We start from the raw sequence: 22621 nt of genomic DNA on the forward strand, positions 1-22621 counted from the left end.
AGAGTCCTGACCTGAATCCCATGGGATGTTTTGGAACGCCATCTTCGTGCCAGGCCTCACCGACCGACATCGATACCTCTCCTTAGTGCAGCACTCCGTGAAGAATGGGCTGCCATTCGCCATGAAACCTTCCAGCACCTGACTAAACGTGTGCCTGCGTGAGTGGAACCTGTCATTTCCGATGACCGGGGGGGGGGGGGGGGCGGCGCCACGAACTTGTCAGTTTCAGCCAGGTGTCCGGATACTTCTGATCACATGTGCACCTTTGTCCTTAATCCCTAGGAGCGCTTTCTGCATGTATTAAAAGCCAGCAATCAGTGGTATTGTGTCGAAGTACCTCCGCTGACACATGTTATCATCTCTTTGACAATTCTATAGTTATGTTTTGGTAGGAAAATCTTTGTTCGAACAGTGAGTGCAGCACTTATTCTTAAAAAAAATGGAGTCAGTACTGCTTTTATAAGCAAGGACTTAGTGGCAGGGTGGCAATGCTCTGTAAACAATGTGAGAGTGGTTCGTTTCTTGTAAGGAAAGGGCATTCAACACTGAGGTGACAAGCCGTGGGGTAGATCCTAATATCGTGTCGGACCTCCTATTGCGTAGTGCCGCAGCTCGACGTGGCATGGATTGAACAAGTCCAGCCTTGCTGCGTCGATGGCCGTCCATAATTGCAAAAGTGTTGTCGGTGCAGGATTATGCGAACGAACTGACCTCTCGATTTGATCAGAGGAGTATTTTGGTTAAAATCGGCGTTTTTACGAAAATTTAAAACCGCTAAGTATTTAACTCAGAAAGCTGAAAATTCGTATGTAGCCTCAGTTTTATGTAGAAACATTAAATACATGACATCAATAAGCTACCTCTATTAATTTTCGAGTTATTTACTAAAAACCAATTTTGGAACGGAAATTTCCTTATTCATGGTAGATTAATTATCATTTGTATTTGTAATGGCAAAGTTATAATTACAGCCCTCGATTAAATTCATGAAATAATGCAGCTGTGCAAAGTTTCAAATGACAATGTGTAACACGCCCAGGGTACAAATGACGAGGGTCCCTTAATTTGGCCTGCCGCGGTGGCCGAGTGGTTCTAGGCGCTTCAGTCCGGAATCGCGCGACTGCTACGGTCGCAGGTTCGAATCCTGCCTCGGGCATGGATGTGTGTGATGTCCTTAGGTTAGTTAGGTTTAAGTAGTTCTAAGTTCTAGGGGACTGATGACCTCAGGGCCATTTGAACAATTTGAACCTTAATTGGTATAAGTGCTTGCTGCTTCTTGACCGTGCGCCCTGTCCACACCACGTACCCGATAATCCCGCGGCGGTCGTATTGTTCTGTTCCACACTGCTCACCGACCTGCCTGAATTTGTTTATCTAAATATGCAAACAGGTTAGGGGAATCACTCAATGTCAAACACAACACTGTCCTGCGTCTGGTATGAACATCTACATTCCGAGACGATACGAAAATCACAGGTCGCACTATTTACACTCTAAGTCACAAGTGTTTATGCCAACTTCCAGATAATTATCTGTCCACAATGACACTTTGACGAGCGTACGCGTAACCGAACACGGCGTGGGTGATTGTTGATGATGCGGATGACCGAACGCACGTTCTCACGCTCGCTACAAGACACTGGCACTTGATTGCACTCTTTTATGGTAACTAACTTTTACTGGTTCACATTAGTTCATTCTGAGAGACCGAACATGGCGCGGATGATTGATGCTGTGTGACACGCAATGAGAGGATACACAAATACGTTATTGGCGGCACTGCTCATTTTTAATTACATCATTACGCACTTTCCTCTGAATCACTTTCATATTTCATCGCCTAACTGTAATAGCTCTTGTAGTAGCACTTGAACTTCCGTAATAACAATGCCTCTCACATGCAGAGCTACCCACAACACAACATAACAGTTCCGTGTCCCGTGCTCGAATCAGCAAAAACGCGGCCGCTCGCGAAGATACTCCGCAACCAAGCCAGCGATATAACAATAAGCTTACAAATGGTTACAAGGAATGTTAAAGAGGCAGTTCAGAGCTCATGTTCTACTGTCGATTCTGTTTTGAAAATGCTATCCGGCAAAATTTAAATGCGTTCAAGGTAAAAGTCAGGGTGTAGACCACTTTACTTGGAACTTCCCGTAGGGGTTATAACACTCCTGTCTGCTAGTGCTATACTATAACCTTAAAATAGGAGGCAGGTCGTGAAATATAATTATCTAGTTAATATATATAATATATATATAATATAATTATCTAGTTAATAATAAAATAAAAACAATTACGGTATAAAGCATCAGAACAGTATTACTCTCTGACAGGATTTTTGTTATGTTGACCGTGTTGTATCTAACGGAGGTGGCTTATCGGAAATGAAAGTCGGAATTACGTAAATATTTGAACAGTACAAACAAAATTTTGCCTATCTGCACTGTTTGACTGATAAAGAAAACGGTCGCCAGCCTAACTAGGCAAGAGAGTGATTAACATTCTCGTTCAAGAAAATAGTTATTAGTAACTTTGATGGATAAACACAAGCTATACTTTGTCAACCGCGAGTGCAGCGAACTCTGACACATACATATGTTTACGGTAAGATTGAAACTAACAGTTAGAGCAACAGAAACTATTTGCAAAATTTTAACAGATATCGAAACACACTATTACTTTCAGGGCTTATACAAACTGAATGGTCTTTATAACATTATTATTACTGTTCACTGCAGAATCATTAATTGGATATAGGTTAAGTGTCTCTCAGTTAAATACTTTACTATTTAAAATGAAAGTTAATTGGAATCCACGAACAGGTTGCTTCTCACTATCATTTGAATAAAGAAATTATGGTTTTCATAATTAGTGGTCTTCTCATTACTTGTTAACTAGCATTAACACAATAGACAAACTGTGGATCCTGTTATATTATTAATATGCACTTCCAATACACAAGAGAGACAAACACTTAGTAAACATGGGTATATAACGTTTCACAACTGCAGTTTTCCGCTTTTACTACATTGAGAGATAAAATTAACATATATGTAAGATATTGACTCACCTTCTGCGATTTACAACAGGCAGTAATGTGATCATTTACTAAGCAAAACTTTATAAGCCTCAGTCTTAAGAACTTTTAATTTGAAGTTGGCAACAACACATTAATAAGCAGTTTTACTAGGAAAATTATTTTCAGAAAGCACCATTAACTTTAGCTCACTCTCTCGCCACATTAACTTTAACTTTCTTTTTACTATATTCAAGAGGCATTAATTAGCAAAAACACTGGTCTTTAATGTTCTTTCAGTTGGGACACTCGGTAATCACTTTAGTTCTAACGGAGAGGAACCTGAGAGGTGTTATGATAAGGAAAAAATCAAGGTAGGTACATAACATCAGATATAAATTACCTTATATTTGAGCACACTAACACATCCATTAAGCTGATCCTTCACTGTACATTACTATAGTGCTTCATTAAAGTGATTGCGCAATGAGGTGGCGATTGCATATTGGTAGGCGGAATTGCAGGTAGATTTGCTGGACTCTGTCATTTCTTGGTGGCGATGATAGATACCAATTCCAGAATCGTTCCAGCTATTTATCTATCCATCCGAGGTATTGGTAAGCGGCAGAAAAAGCCTCTCTCGGAACCAGCACAATATGCAACATTTACATGGCAGTGCACAGTTTGGTAGCTCGCCCCCGCCTCGTAGCTCGTCCCCGACTGACTCTTGTTCCACCTTTTCTACCTAGGCCAACCACAATTTGCGCGCGCTACATAGTTCCGTTCCGAGGGGAACCACTACACCTTTTACATACACAATAACTAAGTTTACATAACAGTAACCAAATACATTAAATAAAACAGAACATTTGCACATATTGACATTTCTACAAAAAATTATTCACACAGAAATTAAATTTATGTATAGTAAGTTTTGTTCCCTCCAAATGGGACAAAGAATTTAAATGACAGATATACTGCATAGAATCAGACCATGTCATCAAAGTTTTAACAAAGAAAAGAGTATACAATTTTGTGTTATCTATTCAATCAAACAATATTTACAGAAGCTCATCGATGTAACATTAAATAAAAGCAAAAAAGCAAAATAAATCCGTACAGCATTAGAGCTATGGTGTTACAGGGTAGCCTCTGGACTGTTAATAGTTAAATATTTCCGATAGGGGTATTAGTTACAATATTAAGACTCATATTTCGTGTGACGAATTTTTAAATTATGTGTCAATTAATTAAAACTCAAAACTTTTATTTATAGTCATAGTTCGTTATCACTCTGAGTATATAGCAAGTAGAAACAAATTCTTTTAGTGAGCACAAAGAGCAATGTCGACTTGCAAGCTGGAAATTAGGGTCAGTATGTTCTCTATTGCTTTCTGGCTGACTGCAAAAATATTTTTCAGGTTCTTGTGTACAGCGAACCTAGCTGGAAAGCACGTACAGACATTTTAAGAGCCTTTTCATAAAGGCATAACGAGGTAACGACCATTTGATTATTACCCGCCGCCCCACAGTAAGACACTTTGTTTTTAACACGAGCTATTGGGCTGTGCAATGGTCATGTATGCATTATATTTTAAGTATTCATGAGCTTACTGTGTTTTCGAGACTGATATCATTTTTAATTATCATCAAGATTTCATGCCTGACAGGCACATCGTTGATGCAAAAGCGCACAGTACGAATCTAAACTTATTTTTCTGTTTTAAGTGTAGCTCATGAAATACAACAAGATCTCCTCGACTTGTTTTAACCCACTAATCGGAGTGGTGTGGATGTTTACTAATGTAACGTGACGTACATCAGCAGTGCTTTGTATAAAGGGAGAATGAAAACACGTGACGTGCGCCGACATCCGAGTCTCACGCGCCCCATCTCCCCAGGCGAGGTGGCGCCGCGGGTTGCCTACCCTGCAGCCCCCTTAAACCCGTTACGTCACGCGCCGGCGCGGCTGCTACAGGCAGCTCGTTTTTAAGGACTCGCCGCCAGCGGGTGCGCGCGCCTCGTATTTACGAGAGGGGAGGGTGGAGGGGTTGCTCATGAATTTGTTGGCGCCACCCCGGGAGCCGCGGACCCTTTGCGTGGTCCCGGCGCCTTCTGAGGCACAGCGCAGCAGGGCAGATCAGAACTACGTATCGAAGAGGCGACAGCTGCCTGGCCACGTCACCATATAACGTAATCACTTTGCGCTACGGCTATTCGATTACGATCGATTTTTACTAGTGCCAAAGACAGAAGTTTAAAAATCAATACTTCGATATTCATAATGAAGTCTATGAATGACCGTACAGCGATGTATCTTCTGTGATGGCAATTTGTCATCACTGTGAATCAAGAATTTTTTTGTGAACATAACTACACCAGTGGATCGTGTTTATGACTTGTCAAACTTGCCCATGGTGGGCCGGTTACCAAGGTAGGAACATTGGCTGTTGTTGTGAACTAATGCTTTTCATTGTTCATTCAGTTCATGCTTTCAAAGCGTCTACTAGCGGGTGCCATTGTTTCGAAAGATCGTTTTTAACTGATAAAAATGATATTTCGAATTATGTAAGTCGATGTTCCGTTTATGATACGTTGCATTTGCTCCACATTATGTTAAAAAAAATGTAGAATATTTTGAGGGATGGTAGTACCCACCAAAACAAGAAAAAAGTGCTAGTAAACATGGATTCTAAAATGCATGCTATAAGAGTTATGAGCACTTGATCAGTAGAGGAGATGTGTTTCACAGTATCGAAGACAAACAAATGTTCTTAGCTCTTAATACATGCATGTTAGAGCGTATGTTTATTAGACTTCTTTTTCTTGTATTTGTAGGTACAAACAGCTCTCTAAATGTTCGACACTTTTTTTTTTTTTTTTTTTTTTTTTTTAAAAAGGCTCTATATGAATACAGTAGAGTTCCGTTAATCCGAACTAACTGGGACCAGACCTTATTCGGATTACCGATTTATCTGGATCAGTCGAAATTACGGTGACGAGTTCTAGAATGAAATATACCAAGGAGATAAGTACGTACACCATGGTAACAAATGAGAACAAGTGTGGGAACAATGGCTCACTCTCACTCCCTGCCCTTGTTGTTGTGCATTGTTGAGACCTTTGTAGTGTCTGAGGTCAGTGCACTGCTAGTTGGCTCGCAAAGCGCTTGGTTATGTTAGTTATCGGTCGCTGGCAGGCGTAACAGTTGTATTGTATTCGTGCAGATCTAGTGGTGTATGTATTTTGGTCACGAGTAAACGGAAACATATAACGTTAACTCTCAAAGAATAACTGAATGCTCTGAAGCGGATAGACAATGGTGGGAATGTATCTACATCGGCAACGGAACTGGGTGTTGGTAAAGCAACTATTTGTGATTGGAAGAAGAACCGAGTAAAGCTTGAACAGTCTTGTGCAACGTCTTCGGGAAAGACACTCGAAGTTCGGCAGACTTTGGAACAGTCCCAGTATGATAAAGTGGATGAAGCTTCTTTTCCTTTGGTTTATGCAGGAAAAAGAAGGGGGAACTCTGAGAGGTGGCATGAGCCCCCTCTCATATTTCTATCTTACGATTTTCCTCTCTAATTGCATGCAGTGAAAAGTCGCTATTCCTTCACACGCGGACTTCCCACGCAGCGTCTTTCGTCACCCGGGTGGTCCGGTGACAGGTGGGCTCTGCTCACTTTGAAAGGGTAAGCCGACGGGTGTGAGAGAGTCGAGTGAATGCTTTCCACACGCTGACATTGTCAAGAGGCACGCCCACAGGGTCCTGAAGTAGCGGCTGGGCTAGAGGTTCCGTTACTTCGCAGAAACTTAGCGAAAACACTTTCTGGCGGGCTACCAGCGAGACGTGGGAATGACTTGTGTACCCAGGCAGTTGTGGCTGCCAAATTCCCGTACTTTCTGCAAAATCGTAACTGTGATTGGCTTACTCAGGGCATAGCTCCGTGACGTAGCAAAATCGGCGCAGAAATTGGCGCCAAGAATCTCCAATGGTGGAATGGTAGTGTTCCGGCAATGGAGTGGAATTTTCCGCCGGTTTTCGAGTTGCTGATTGGAATGGTTAACCAAGGCCACTGTCGTGGGGGCAGGAATGTTCTGTGTTCGGTTTTGTACGGGTGCTCTTGTGGGTAGTCGGCTCTCGCCTTTCGGTCGAGAACGTCGAAGCAACCAGCCATCTCCTCCGGTACGCCAGATCGTGTTCTGGCAGTTAAGAAGACAGTTTGGTAAGGTATGTCCGCAGCACCGGCAGACAGGGATTTTCCTAGGTGATAATCAGAGATCAGCAAAGCGCGCCTGTTCGTCTTTTTCTAACATTGTTCTGTCTTGGGTAGCAGCAATTAATGTTGGGTTAGCTATGTGTTTTCTCTAAGATTTGAGTTGCAAGGAATTGGCTGCACATACCACTTCGTCATAATCCTCACAATCTAGTTTAGGGACAACTTCACATTCACAGTGTTTGTTTGAGTATCCAATTTGAGCCAATTTGATGTATTGTAAATGTTTCATGTGTTTTTGTTTATTATTTTGTGTTTAGTCTTAATAAATCATATTGTTATTTTGGACAGAACTTTCATTCTGTTAATCGGTAGAGCAACCCTATCATTCCTCACTATGTTAATGAAACCTTCGTTTATTTAACTTATTTATCAAATTAAATTATTGCAGGTGCCAAACTCTCTTCTACTCCACTGGCAGGGTTGATTAGAGTCAGTTCGCGTATTTTTTTTTTAATCCTTGTGCAACAGCAAAAGTCGGAGTTAGAATAGGGGGGGCTTAGAGCATCATTTACATATGTAAATTCTAGAAGAATTTAGTGTTAAACACACTTCTTGCCCCGGCACCTCGCAACTCCTTTGAATGGTTCAAGAGAACGTTGTTTACCTGAGAAAGTTAACGAATGGTGATGAATCTTTTAGTGCGAGTGCGGGTTGGTTGGACAGATTCAAAAAAAGTCATGGAATACGTCAGTCAACAATTACTGGGGAGAAGCTTTCTTCTGACTTTAATGCAGAGAAGGAATACTTGAGTGAGTTTGAAAAAATGATGAGAGAGGGAAAGTATTCTCCCCAACAAATTTATAACGCTGACGAGATTGACCTAAATGTTAGGGCATTGCCAACAAAAAGCTTGGCACCAAAAGCGGAAGACCATGATCCTGGTTTTAAAATGTGCGAGGATCATGTGACTTTATTAGCGTGCAGCAAAGCTGCTGGCAATCACAAGCTGCCTTTAATGCTTCGGCAAATCTGCTAGGCCCAGGGCTCTTGAAAACAGCAACATGAAGTCCCTGCCCGTAAATTATCGCAACCAGAAAAAAGCATGGATGGACGGTAATGTGTTCAAAGAATGGTTTCACGGTCAGTTTGTTCCCTCTGTTCGAAGGTTTTCTAAAGAAAGTCATTTGTCTCCCCGTGCAATCCTTTTTATTGATAACACGCCATCTCACCCCAGCACTGAGGAATTATGAAATGGAGAAATTGAGGCGAAATTTTTGCCGCCGAATGTTACACCACTTTTACAGCCGATGGACCAGACCGTACTGCGAACATTAAAACTGATTTACAGAAAACAGTTTTTAAGAATGCTGATCCAAGATGGACAAAATAAAAAAGACCACTGTGAAGGATGTCGGTCATTGGGCCAGTGAGGCATGGCAGAATATTTCAGAACATACTTTGAGAAAATCGTGGAGAAAACTGTGGACATCTCTTGAATTTCAGAACAACCTAGTTGAAAACGAAGAGGAAAATCAACTACAAATGATACAGACAATCCCTGTATGTGAAGAATCTAGTGAAGGAGACGTAGATGAGTGGATGGCAGCGGTTGGGGCATGTGTGGAGAACCTTACTGACGCTGATTTAGTTGTGCTGAGACTCAAGACCAGGAAGACGTGGACTGCTGTGACGGAGGCGACAAAGGAGAGCTGGTGCCACGCAGTGACACAGCAGAAGCCCTTGACCTCGCGCTACGTTTTTTGGAGCAACAGTCCGCTGCTACACCTGCTGATCTGATGTTTATGAGACGATGACGCAACTATGCGTCATATAACGACTGTCTTCACTAGGCCAGAAAACAATGACTGAATTTTCGTCATCTAAAAAGTAGGGATAACATGTCCGCTGTAGTTTAGTAAGTTTGGCAGCTTTCCTTTCATTGTTATGCACTGTTTAAACCTAACGTTTTCTTGCCAGTTTTTCTAATACATGTTTACTGCACTGTGTAAATTGAAATAGCGTGTACGTACAACAGTTGACCGCACAGTTTTCGACACTTAGACTAACGTTTTTCATGTTAGAATTAACCGAACGTTTGGATTACCGGGGTTCGGATTAGTGGGACTCTGCTGTACCTGTATGAAGGAAACCAAAATATCGACACTTTAGGTTTTTCAGACGTCAGTTCTCGAATAATGTTAGTGTTTTCGTTTGTTACTTCGAAAGATAATTAGTACAAATAATAAACGCTTTCAAATCTTTTCCATTCTCTTGCAATCTGTGGTAACATTAAAGATGTTTACGAAATGATATGACAGTGCAGGGACGTCGTATTCCACGAAGAGTGCTGTCAACGTTTGTTGATACTTACGCTTGTTGTGAAACACGTTACAAAATTGGAGGAGACTTCCGTTTTACGTTGAATGTGGAGTGGACAGTAAGACTCAGCTTATACCTGGATCAACACTGGAACCATCAACAGGTAGTAAAAAAGACACTACAATCTGCAGACAAAAAGATCGTGGTTGACGTAATTCTACTTACTGATGTATTTATTAAAAATATACAATTTTTAAAAATTTTTTTGATTATTATGCCCTTTTATAAAGTCATCGATAAACGTCGATGTTAAAGAAGTCGATGTTTTGGAGTCGACTGTTACCGGCCACCTGTTATGAAACAGAAATGAGACTCGATGCGCTGCTAACATCGCACATTGCTACCCTGCACAGTAGCACCTCTACGACGGCAGGCAACCACCAGACGTGTCGCGCCATTTAGGGGCCGGACGGTGTGACCGAGCGGCTCTAGGCGCTACAGTCTGGAACCGCTCGACCGCTACGGACGTAGGTTCGAATCCTGCTTCGGGCATGGATGTGTGTGATGTCCTTAAGTTACTTAGGTTTAAATCCTAGGGGACTGATGACCTCAGATGTTAAGTCCCATAATGCTCAGAGCCGAGTTATTTAGGGCGTGTATTGTAAACAAGGCGGACCACATCTGACGCTTGTCACTCCAGTGACGGCGGATAAAACTGGAAACTCCGTACATATTACAAGTAATATTACAAGTAATTACCCTACATCAGTCTCCAGGAATCAATCCACTTCTAATTCATTTCTGGGTGGATGTATTCAGCCTAGACTGAAAAAGGGATCGTATATCATTTCAAATAGTCCTCCTGACTATTGAATACGCAATAAACACTGATAATAAACCAGTTTAAAACGAGCTTATCATTTTAACTATTCGGGCTTGTAAGCGTATTGCCATATCGCTGGCTTGTTTGCGGAGTATCATTGCGGGTGGCCGCGTTTTGCAGTGTCGAGCCGGGACACGAAGCTATTATGTTGTGTTGTGCGTTGCTCTGCGTATGGAAGGTATTATTATGGACGATCAAGTGTTCCTAAAAGCGCTATTACGGTGAAGTGATGAGATATATAAGTGAATTCAGTGAAAGGGGGCGCAAAGAAGTGATTAAATATGAGCAGTGCCGCCGTTAACGTATTTGTGTGTCCACTCGTTGCGTCTCGTACCGTACAGTATCGATCATCCGCGCAGTGTTCGGTCTCCCTGGTGAACTAATGTGGATCAGTAATACTATTTACCACAAAAGAGAGCATTTAAGTGGCAGTGTCTTGTACCGAGCGTGAGAACGTGCGTTCGGTCATCGCGTTCCGCATCATCAACAATCAGCCGCGCCGCGACGGTTACGCTTATGCTCGTCCAAGTGATACTGTGGACAGATAATCATCAAGAATGTTAATTGGGATAAACACTTATGACTTAGAATGTAAACAGTGCAACCTGCGATTTTCTTATCGTCTCAGAATATAGATGTTCGTACCAGACGTAGGACAGTGTTGTGATTAATGTTGAGTGGCTTCCCTAAATCCGCTTTCATATTTAGATACATAATTTCAGGCAAGCCAGCAGCAGTGTGGAGCAGGACAATACGACCGCCGCGGGATTATCAGGTACGTGGTGTGGACAGGGCGCACGGTCACGAAACGACAAGTCAGTTTAAGGACCCCACCGTTAGTACCCCCGGCCGTGTTACAGGCAGTTACCAGCATGAAATTGTACTAAAAAGCACGTCCTTCAAAGTACATACACGAAAGAAGTACAAGTGAAAAGCTCCATGTGATAATAACGGGCACCAAATTGATTTCATATTAGTGAATGGAAGGTGTAGGATGGAAGAGAATGGAATTTGCACAGAAAAAGAGCCACTATAGGAGGCGAACTAAGATAGAGTCATAAAGAACACAATAGCACCAAAATGCAGAGAGGCTGAGGAACATTAGATAAATGATACGTGCAAGGATATAGAAACTGACATAAAAAGTGGAATGAATGATAAAACAATCATAAAGATAAAGCGATTACAATCCAAGTTAAGGACCACATCATCTGCGGTAGAAGATAAACAAGGAATCCTATTACTGAACTCAGTTGAAATAGCCAACTGATGGAAGGAAAAGTTCGACGAACTTTTCGAAGGAAAAGACGTTACCATAGATCAAGAATACACCTAAGAAAGTCAAGACGTGCTGGCAAGCGAAGTTAGTTCTCTAACAATGAAAATGGATTCTGAAGAAGCACTGAAAGAACTGAGTGTAAAGAACACACCAGATACAGATGAACTGCCATCAGATCTTGGTCAGAATAGTGGAAAAATGTGATAGATGAACTTTCCAAAATTGTCAACCTTTGTTATGATCACAAGATATTTCAGAAAGTAACGCAATGCTGATTCATAAAAACAGGGAATACAACATAGTGCTTCCAAGTACATAACGATAAACCTTATATATCATTCAACAAAAACATTCACATCCATTATACAGAGAAATATAATAAAATGCAGATTGGAACTATGATTTGGAAATGATCAGTTTGATTTTAAATAAAAAAACAGGTATCAGAGAAGTTTCATAGCACTCAAGAACGTGCTAGAGAGAAGGTTGTAATTAAATAGATACGCTTACAAAATTTTTATTGATGTAGAAAAAATATTGGACAGTAATACGCGGAAGAAACTCTTCGAGATCTGGAAATTTACTTACTTAGACTGGCAACAGGGAAACAACATTCTAAACATACATATAAGAAACCAACATGCAACGACACAGATTAACAGAGAAGAACGTTAAGCGAAAATTAGAAAGAAGCAACACAAGGGTGCTCACTATCTCCTTAGTAATTTAACTTTTTAATTGAAGAACTATGACTATCAACAAAGGAAAAAAATTGATTATATGGACAACGGAATCCCCTTCAATGCACAAGATTTACAGATGATAGTGCCTCAAGATGTGACAGAGAAAAACGTATGCAGAACATACTTCCTAAATTTTCAGATACTCTGAAAATTTTTGAACTTAAAATTTATGGCAAACACGAATGCCTGAAAGTAAGCAAGTAAAAGAGGAGAAGGAAAACTAATAGCAAAACTGTAACAAAGCGAAAAGTTCATAAGTTTCGTTGTTTAGGCACCTTAATTAAAGAAAAAAAATAGATCCGGCATGTAAAGCAGAAAAAAGAAGTGCAACAGCTAAACGTGCTTTAATGAACGATAACAACTTCTAATGAACAAGTTATTTGGTACAAAATGGAAAGAAAAAACCGATGGCAACACGTTCTTCTGGTGCGTACTGCTACAGGGCTGTGAAAGACGCACACCAAAGCAGTAAGAAACGATTGAATTGTGACTTTGGAGAACGAAAATCAAATGAAGATGTTTCGAAGCTTGGTGGCGCAGTGGTTAGCACACTGAACTCTCCTGGATGCATGAAAAGTGTCACATGTTGAGCGACTACTGTAAAGGGAATGGAGGTGCCTCGTACTCATGTGAGACAGCGCTATCAGCATCTGACAGATTTTGAATGGGGCATCATTGTGAATCTCCGTTTGGCTCGCTGGTCGATTCGTACGATATCCAGATTTGAGGGGCATTCAGATGTGAGAGTGGCCCGATGTCGGACTGCATGTGAAATTGAGTGCAAGAGTATTCACCATCAAGGTTCCAGCTGACCTTGTGTAACTGTTAAAAGGCAGGATGCTGTATAACACACCCAGCACATCGTAACTCCGTCACATCTTCACCTGCCATACGAGAACAACTATTTGACTCCCTGGAACATTCTGCGTCGCCCCACAGAGTAGATGGGAGACCAGCAACAGCCAGGCCAAGGAATTACCGTCCCATGCACAGTCTGCCGTTTATACCACAGCACAGACAGCTGCGTTCGGGGGTGCTATGAGTGTAAAGTAAGTACTGATGATGAATGGCATCACATTATGTTCAGTGACGAATCACGGTTCTGCAATACACCAGATGACCATAGTCAATGATTATGATGGGGACATGGGGAGAGACCCCATTCTTCCAACGTTCTGGAGAGGTGCAGGAATGTTACTCCTGATATCATGGTGTGGGGAACATGGCTTTAGGTCACTGATGGTAATGAAACTTCCTGGCAGATTAAAAGCGTGTGCTGGACCGAGACTCGAACTCAGGACCTGGTACTGGCAGGTGTGAAGCTATGAGGACGGGGCGTGAGTCGTGCTTGGGTGGCTCAGTTGGTAGAGCACTTGCTCGTGAAAGGCAAAGGTCCTGAGTTCGAGTCTCGGTCCGGCACACAGTTTTAATCCGCCAGGAAGTTTCATATCAGCGCACACTCCGCTGCAGAGTGAAAATCTCTTTCTGGAAACTGCTGGTAATGACTCAGAGAACTTGGATAGCACAACACTAGATTATGGACAACTTGTGCCCTCATGTGAAAATATTGCGGTGCCATTTCTCAACTGGATAATGCACGTCCACACAAGACACATGTCTCTATGAATTGTTTGCCTGCATTGAGCTACTCCCAGATCTCTTCCTGATTGAAGATCTGTGGGACCAGCATGGAATCGACTATATCTCTGAGCCAATATCCATTATATCAAGGAGAAGTTAAAAACTTCTGAGCCAGTTCACCTTGAGAGAGGAGGCAGCGGCTTTAAGAGACTCTTCCAAACTGAGTCAGTTCAAATATCCAGCCCAGACCCAAACTACCAAGTTCTTTGTCAGTTTCGGTTCACATTTTAATCATTGCAATAACATCACATACATTCTCAACACATGAAGTTGCATTTCGTTTTCTCCTCCTGTTAAGAGTGCTTCAATTCTTTCTTTCTTTTCTTTTCTTTTTGTCAAGCAGAGCATTACTTGTGTACCACTCGGTGCGTGGAACAAGTGTACAGTCCTGAAGAAAATAAACACATTACTGCCATAAAATGATATAAAGTCGACTGTTTTCGAATATTTCAGAGTTCTTTCCATTTAGCTTTTAAATGAGTCTGTCATCAATTGCGGCAACATACATCTGATAAAATTCACGTGACACCTACCTTCCAAACTCAGCCAAACGTTAAAAGTCCAACCTATGGAATTATCCTACATTCTACTTGATGTGGCTGACACATGCTGCTGCTTCTGTACCCGTCACGTAGTGTGTCCAGTGCAGTAAAGAGGCCTAACCCCTGGAGTGTCAGCAACCAACATCACATCAGTGCTTCGAAGCTACCTACGCACAGGGGACAATTTTCCGGATGACAGGTGGGTATGTTTTGATCGTCCATCGGGAGTCAAACTAAACGGCCCTAGAGGCCTCGGGATGCACCAACCTATTCTCTCCTGTAAGACTCGTAATAGAAATTAGTACCAAGATATATCCTGATGCAAAGCAGTATTTAGAGCAGCGCTGAGGCCAGACCATATCATTTCACTCCGAATGAGTTTCCTGGGCCAGGCGCCTGTTCCACGAGGATTCCACCAGTCAGGATTCTCACTCGAGAGCCGCCTCCATGACGCTGCTGCCATTCACGTCTGACTTCACGAACTCAGGAGCTATGGACTTAACAGCGTCCATGGCCACCTCCTTGCCGAAGAAGACGGGGAATCTGTCGTTGCGGCAGACTTCTGAACTTGTAAATTTATTCTTGTTAAACATTTAAGCGACTACACCCCGTACTTAGACAATTTTGCTACCTATGGCACTTAAACATTGTTTGTTCAGTTTCTACTTTAACACTGAGTGTCCTACAGGACTTTGAATTTTACGAATTGGGTGTTTGAGAACTTAGTAGCCGGCAGGAGTGGCCGAGCGGTTCTAGGCGCTCCAGTCTGGAGCCGAGCGACCGCTACGGTCGCAGGTTCGAATCCTGCCTCGAACATGGATGTGTGTGATGTCCTTAGGTTAGTTAGGTTTAATTAGTTCTAAGTTCTAGGCGACTGATGACCTCAGAAGTTAGGTCGCATAGTGCTCAGAGCCATTTGAACCATTTTTTGAGAACTTAGTGACAGTCTAACCGGCCTTGAGCCACCAGAAGCAATATTGTTCCCAATTGGGAATAGACTTGCCATTAACCTTTGAGAAATAAATTTGTCCAGTCATTGTAATCTGAGGATTTTACGTGTGCCGCCGTCGACAGACGTATCACCACGTGCATGGGTTTACATCAGTTCTTCTACGCCTAAAATGTGCCCCTTTATCTTTACATTAGCAAAATTCACGTTAATTTCCCATATCTGCAGTTTTCTCAGTGCACATGGTAGCAGTTGTCATTGTTAAGAATTATTAATGCAGTGCACTGACTGGCCATTATATTTTCATTCTCCATGACGAAAGCACAAAAATATTACACTACTAGCATTAAAGTTGCTACACCACTAAGATGACGTGCTACAGACGCAAAATTTAACCGACAGGAAGAAGATGCTGTGATATGCAAATGATTAGCTTTTCAGAGCATTCACACAAGGTTGGCGCCGGTGGTGACACCTACAACGTGCTGACATGAGGAAAGTTTCCAACCGATTTCTCATACACAAACAGCAGTAGACGGGCGTTGCCTGGTGAAACATTGTTGTGATGCCTCGTGTAAGGAAGAGAAATACGTACTACAAAATTGTTAAGGCTTTCGTGGCCACTTGTTGACAAACTGCCTATTGGCTTCTGTCTCGGGTTCTTCGGCCGACGTTCATCTAATGATTTTTCTGACGTTTCGCCAGCACGAGTGGCTGGCATTGTCAAAGCTTCACCCTCCATTGCCGGTGGTGAACTGGAGGCGAGCTCGCGGCCGCAGACTATATGTACCTGGCGCGCCAACGTCCGAGGGCTTCTCCGCGGTCATTTCCGGTGCGGTTCTCCTCTTGCTACCTGCGACGGTCGTTCGCTGCAGTACGGGAAGCCAGGATCCGTTTACCTTAAGGCTTTCCTCTTTCTTGTTGAAACTGTTCGCGTGTTTTTGGATTTCTACAGCTTCTCTGAACAAGCGCGTGTGATAGTGCTTCTCTACAGCCAGAACTTCCGTGTCGGCGAATTTTCTTACGTGGTCGATCTCATTCAGTGCGTGCTCTGCCACGGCCAATTTCTCCACCTGCCCCAACCTGCAATGTCACTTATGCTCTTTGATCCTGGTGTTAATGGATCGTCCAGTCATTCCGTCATAAACTTTTCCGCATGTGCAAGGTATACGGTATATTCCCGACATTGCAAGTGGGTCTCTTTTCTCCTTCGCCGATCTAAGACACTCTTTGATCTTCCTTGTCGGTTTGAAAATCGTCTTTACGCCGTGTTTGCGCAATATACGGCCGATTCTGTCCGTCACTCTGGGAATGTATGGTAGAAAGGCCCTACCCGACATTTCTTTTTCTGGTTCCTTACTTCGCCGAGTGTTTGGCTCTGTTACACTTCTAATGTAATTTGTGGAGTACCCATTGCTCCTCAGAACAGTTTCCAGGTGTTGCATTTCTCGTTTGAAGTGTTGAGGCTCACATATTCGTCCTGCTCTCGTTACGAGCGTACTAATCATGCCTCTTTTCTGGCTCGGGTGGTGGTTTTTCTTATGTCGGAATGACTGGACGATCCATTAACACCAGGATCAAAGAGCATAAGCGACATTGCAGGTTGGGGCAGGTGGAGAAATCGGCCGTGGCAGAGCACGCACTGAATGAGACCGACCACGTAAGAAAATTCGCCGACACGGAAGTTCTGGCTGTAGAGAAGCACTATCACACGCGCTTGTTCAGAGAAGCTGTAGAAATCCAAAAACACGCGAACAGTTTCAACAAGAAAGAGGAAAGCCTTAAGGTAAACGGATCCTGGCTTCCCGTACTGCAGCGAACGACCGTCGCAGGTAGCAAGAGGAGAACCGCACCGGAAATGACCGCGGAGAAGCCCTCGGACGTTAGCGCGCCAGGTACATATAGTCTGCGGCCGCGAGCTCGCCTCCAGTTCGCCACCGGCAGTGGAGGGTGAAGCTTTGACAATGCCAGCCACTCGTGCTGGCGAAACGTCAGAAAAATCATTAGATGAACGTCGGCCGAAGAACCCGAGACAGAAGCAAATAGGCAGTTTGTCGAAATACGTACCATCACGTTTCCGCAGTTCTAGGCGCTTCAGTCTGAAACCGCGCGACCGCTACGGTCGCAGGTTCGAGTCCTGCTTCGGGCATGGATGTGTGTGATGTCCTTAGGTTGGTTGGGTTTAAGTAGTTCTAAGTTCTAGGGGACTGATGACCTCAGCAGTTAAGTCCCATAGTGCTCAGAGCCATCATGTTTCCGACTTTGATAAAGGTCGGATTGTAGCCTATCGCGATTGCGGTTTATCGTATCGCGACACTGCGGCTCGCACTGGTCGAGATCCAGTGACTGTTACCGGAATATGGAATCGGTGGGTTCAGGAGGGTAATACGGAACGCCTTGCTGGATCCCACCGGTGACAAGTTCAGTTAACGATTAACGAGGTGGATAGCGATGACACACTCTTCTCTCCAAAGAAGACCGCAAATAATATTGAGGTCAATAATATTGAGGTCTGGTGACTGGTGGCCAGGGGAGATGCGACAGTCCTGGAGGATGCGAGCTCTGTCAACAGGCACCTTGCCGCCTAGGAACACAATGAAAATCACGAACTTAGTTAGGTAGTTACTCGTCCCACAGATCTTTTGAACGATTCTTGTATCGAAATGTTGTGGAACAAGTCTGTTTACAGGTTATGTATACATGATTACTGTTATGAAATCTTCACGGGTTATCAGCCGAGTGGCATCGTCTTCTAGTCGCGACATTTCCATGGATTGCGTATCCATCATCTCCAGGCAAAGATGATGGATATGCAATCCGTTGAAACGTTGCGACTAGAAGACGACGCCATGTAACGTCTCTTAGCAAAACACATATTATATGTCGTAAAAAAAAGGAGAAAAGAATAATTGAACTGGATGATTGTAATTGCGTGGACAACGATTGTGCGAACTTTATGTAATAAAGAGAAAGCATTGTTGTTGTTGTTGTGGTCTTCAGTCCTGAGACTGGTCTGATGCAGCTCTCCATGCTACTCTATCCTGTGCAAGCTCCTTCATCTCCCAGTACCTACTGCAGCCTACATCCTTCTGAATCTGCTTAGTGTATTCATCTCTTGGTCTCCCTCTACGATTTTTACCCTCCACACTGCCCTCCAATGCTTGATGCCTCAGGACATGTCCTACCAACCGATCCCTTCTTCTAGTCAAGTTGTGCCACAAACTTCTCTTCTCCCCAATCCTGTTCAATACCTCCTCATTAGTTACGTGATCTACCCACTTAATCTTCAACATTCTTCTGTAGCACCACAAAGCATTATGTGTCATGTTTTGTTCTTGTATAGAATCATGTACCGATTTTTTTTAAAGATATTATCTGTGTCGGCGAGTACTGAAACCGCCACAGACGATACTTATTAAATATCAAACAAACATGAGAATATGTGACAAGTATAAATAGTAGTGACGGTACATTAATTTCTCTGTCGTCTTCTTGGAGTCACGTGAGTAGGAAGAGCCTGTGACGTTTTATTGTACGCTTGCGTAGCATTCTTTTGTCAAGATTGAGAGACGTACGCCATTCTCATTGTAAAGGTGTGTAATAATTTAATCTGTTTAAATGTTTTGAATAGAGCTACTTAGTGAAAACTTGCATTATGAGTTGTAATAAGCTTGCCTGGTATTTTATCCCATCCTTTTAAGACATTTTCAGCTATTCGTGGTGCAGAGCTGCGCTACGAACGAACGAGCCGCTGCCGCGGCGCATTCAAACTGCATTAAATGAAACCAATCATACCGCAAAGAAGCGGACAGGTAATACTGAACTAAAATTATTTCTTTCAGCTTTCGGAATTGCAGGGCAGAGCAGCAGATTTTATCATTTGTTTTACAGGTGGGCGCGGGCTTTCGGTGATATATTATTAACAGTGCAAAAAGGTAATTTACCTTCATAACGTAAAAGAAATCTTGCTGTGCGTAGTTCTGGTCTGGCAAACATTATTGTAAAAACATCTTTTTCTCTGATAATGGTCTCATGTTCTCGTGTTAGTCGTGGTACTTATTGGCGTTTTATCATCATCATCATCATCATTTAAGACTGATTATGCCTTTCAGCGTTCAGTCTGGAGCATAGCCCCCCTTATACAGTTCCTCCATGATCCCCTATTCAGTGCTAACATTGGTGCCTCTTCTGATGTTAAACCTATTACTTCAAAATCATTCTTAACCGAATCCAGGTACCTTCTCCTCGGTCTGCCCCGACTCCTCCTACCCTCTACTGCTGAATCCATGAGTCTCTTGGGTAACCTTGCTTCTCCCATGCGTGTAACATGACCCCACCATCTAAGCCTGTTCGCCCTGACTGCTACATCTATAGAGTTCATTCCCAGTTTTTCTTTGATTTCCTCATTGTGGACACCCTCCTGCCATTGTTCCCATCTACTAGTACCTGCAATCATCCTAGCTACTTTCATATCCGTAACCACAACCTTGTTGATAAGGTAACCTGAATCCACCCAGCTTTCGCTCCCATACAACAAAGTTGGTCGAAAGATTGAACGGTGCACAGATAACTTAGTCTTGGTACTGACTTCCTTCTTGCAGAAGAGAGTAGATCGTAGCTGAGCGCTCACTGCATTATCTTTGCTACACCTCGCTTCCAGTTCTTTCACTATGTTGCCATCCTGTGAGAATATGCATCCTAAGTACTTGAAACCGTCCACCTGTTCTAACTTTGTTCCTCCTATTTGGCACTCAATCCGTTTATATTTCTTTCCACTGACATTACTTTCGTTTTGGAGATGCTAATCTTCATACCATAGTCCTTACATTTCTGATCTAGCTCTGAAATATTACTTTGCAAACTTTCAGTCGAATCTGCCATCACAACTAAGTCATCCGCATATGCAAGACTGCTTATTTTGTGTTCACATATCTTAATCTCACCCAGCCAGTCTATTGTTTTCAACATATGATCCATAAATAATATGAACAACAGTGGAGACAGGTTACAGCCTTGTCTTACCCCTGAAACTACTCTGAACCATGAACTCAAATTACCGTCAACTCTTAACTGCTGCCTGACTATCCATGTAAAGACCTTTAATTGCTTGCAAAAGTTTGCCTCCTATTCCATAATCTTGTAGAACAGACAATAACTTCCTCCTAGGAACCCGGTCATGTGCCTTTTCTAGATCTATAAAGCATAGATACAATTCCCTGTTCCACTCATAACACTTCTCCATTATTTGCCGTAAGTTAAAGATCTGGTCCTGACAACCTCTAAGAGGCCTAAACCCACACTGATTTTCATCCAGTTGGTCCTCAACTAATACTCGCACTTTCCTTTCAACAATACCTGAGAAGATTTTACCCACAACGCTGATTAAAGAGATACCTCTGTAGTTGTTACAATCTTTTCTGTTTCCATGTTTAAAGATTGGTGTGATTACTGCTTTTGTCCAGTCTGATGGAACCTGTCCCAACTCCCAGGCCATTTCAGTTATCCTGTGTAGCCATTTAAGACCTGACATTCCACTGTATTTGATGAGTTCCGACTTAATTTCATCCACCCCAGCCGCTTTATTGCACTGCAATCTATTGACCATTTTTTCCACTTCCTCAAATGTGATCCTATTTCCATCATCATTCCTATCCCATTCTACCTCGAAATCTGAAACATTACTGATCGCATTTTCACCTACATTGAGCAACTCTTCAAAATATTCCCTCCATCTGCCCAAGGCATCCACAGGATTCACCAGCAGTTTTCCTGACCTGTCCAAAATACTTGTCATTTCCTTCTTACCTCCCTTTCGAAGACTGCTAATTACACTCCAGAATGGTTTTCCAGCAGCTTGACCCATAGTCTCCAACCTGTTTCCAAAGTCTTCCCACGATTTCTTCTTGGATGCTGCAATTATCTGTTTGGCTTTGTTTCTTTCTTCACCATAACTTTCTCTGTCTACCTGGGTTCTGGTATGTAGCCATTTTTTATACGCCTTCTTTTTCCTTTTCCAGGCTGCCTTGACTGTATCATTCCACCAAGCTGTTTGCTTCATCCTACTTTTACACACTACTGTTCCAAGACATTCTTTAGCCACTTCTAGTACTGTGTCCCTGTACCTTGTCCATTCCTTTTCCAATGACTGTAATTGACTACATTCAACTAACTGGTACCTTTCTGAGATCGCTGTTATGTACTTGTGCCTGATTTCCTTATCCTGAAGTTTCTCCACTCTTATCCTCCTACATATGGACCTGACCTCCTGCACTTTCGGCCTCACAATCCCAATTTCACTGCAGATTAAATAATGATCAGTGTCATCAAAGAATCCCCTGAATACACGTGTGTCCCTCACAGCCTTCCTGAATTCCTGATCTGTTATTATATAGTCAATGACAGATCTGGTTCCCCTGCCTTCCCAAGTATACCGGTGAATGTTCTTATGTTTAAAAAAGGAGTTTGTGATTACTAAGCCCATACTGGCACAGAAATTCAAGAGTTGTTTCCCGTTCCTGTTGGCCTCCATATCCTCTCCAAATTTACCCATAACTTTTTCATACCCTTCTGTTCGATTTCCAATCCTGGCGTTAAAATCACCCATGAGCAGAACACTGTCCTTGTCTTTTACTCTACAACTACATCACTGAGTGCCTCATAAAAAATATCCATCTTATCTTGATCTGTCCCTCCACAATGCGAATATAGTGACACAATCCTAATTTTCCTGCTAGACACTGTCAAATCTATCCACATCAGTCGTTCGTTTACATACCTTATTGCAACTACGCTGGGTTCCATTTCTTTCCTGATGTAAAGACCTACACCCCATTGTGCTATTCCTGCTTTGACTCCTGACAGGTAGACCTTGTATTCTCCCACTTCCTCTTCTTTCTCACCCCTTACCCGAATTTCACTAACAGCTAAAACACCCAGCCCCACCTTACTTGCAGCCTCTGCCAGCTCTACCTTCTTCCCAGAGTAGCCCCCATTGATATTAATAGCTCCCCATCTAATTACCAT

Source organism: Schistocerca cancellata, chromosome 1, assembly GCF_023864275.1.
Source record: "Schistocerca cancellata isolate TAMUIC-IGC-003103 chromosome 1, iqSchCanc2.1, whole genome shotgun sequence".
Classification (NCBI taxonomy): domain Eukaryota; kingdom Metazoa; phylum Arthropoda; class Insecta; order Orthoptera; family Acrididae; genus Schistocerca; species Schistocerca cancellata.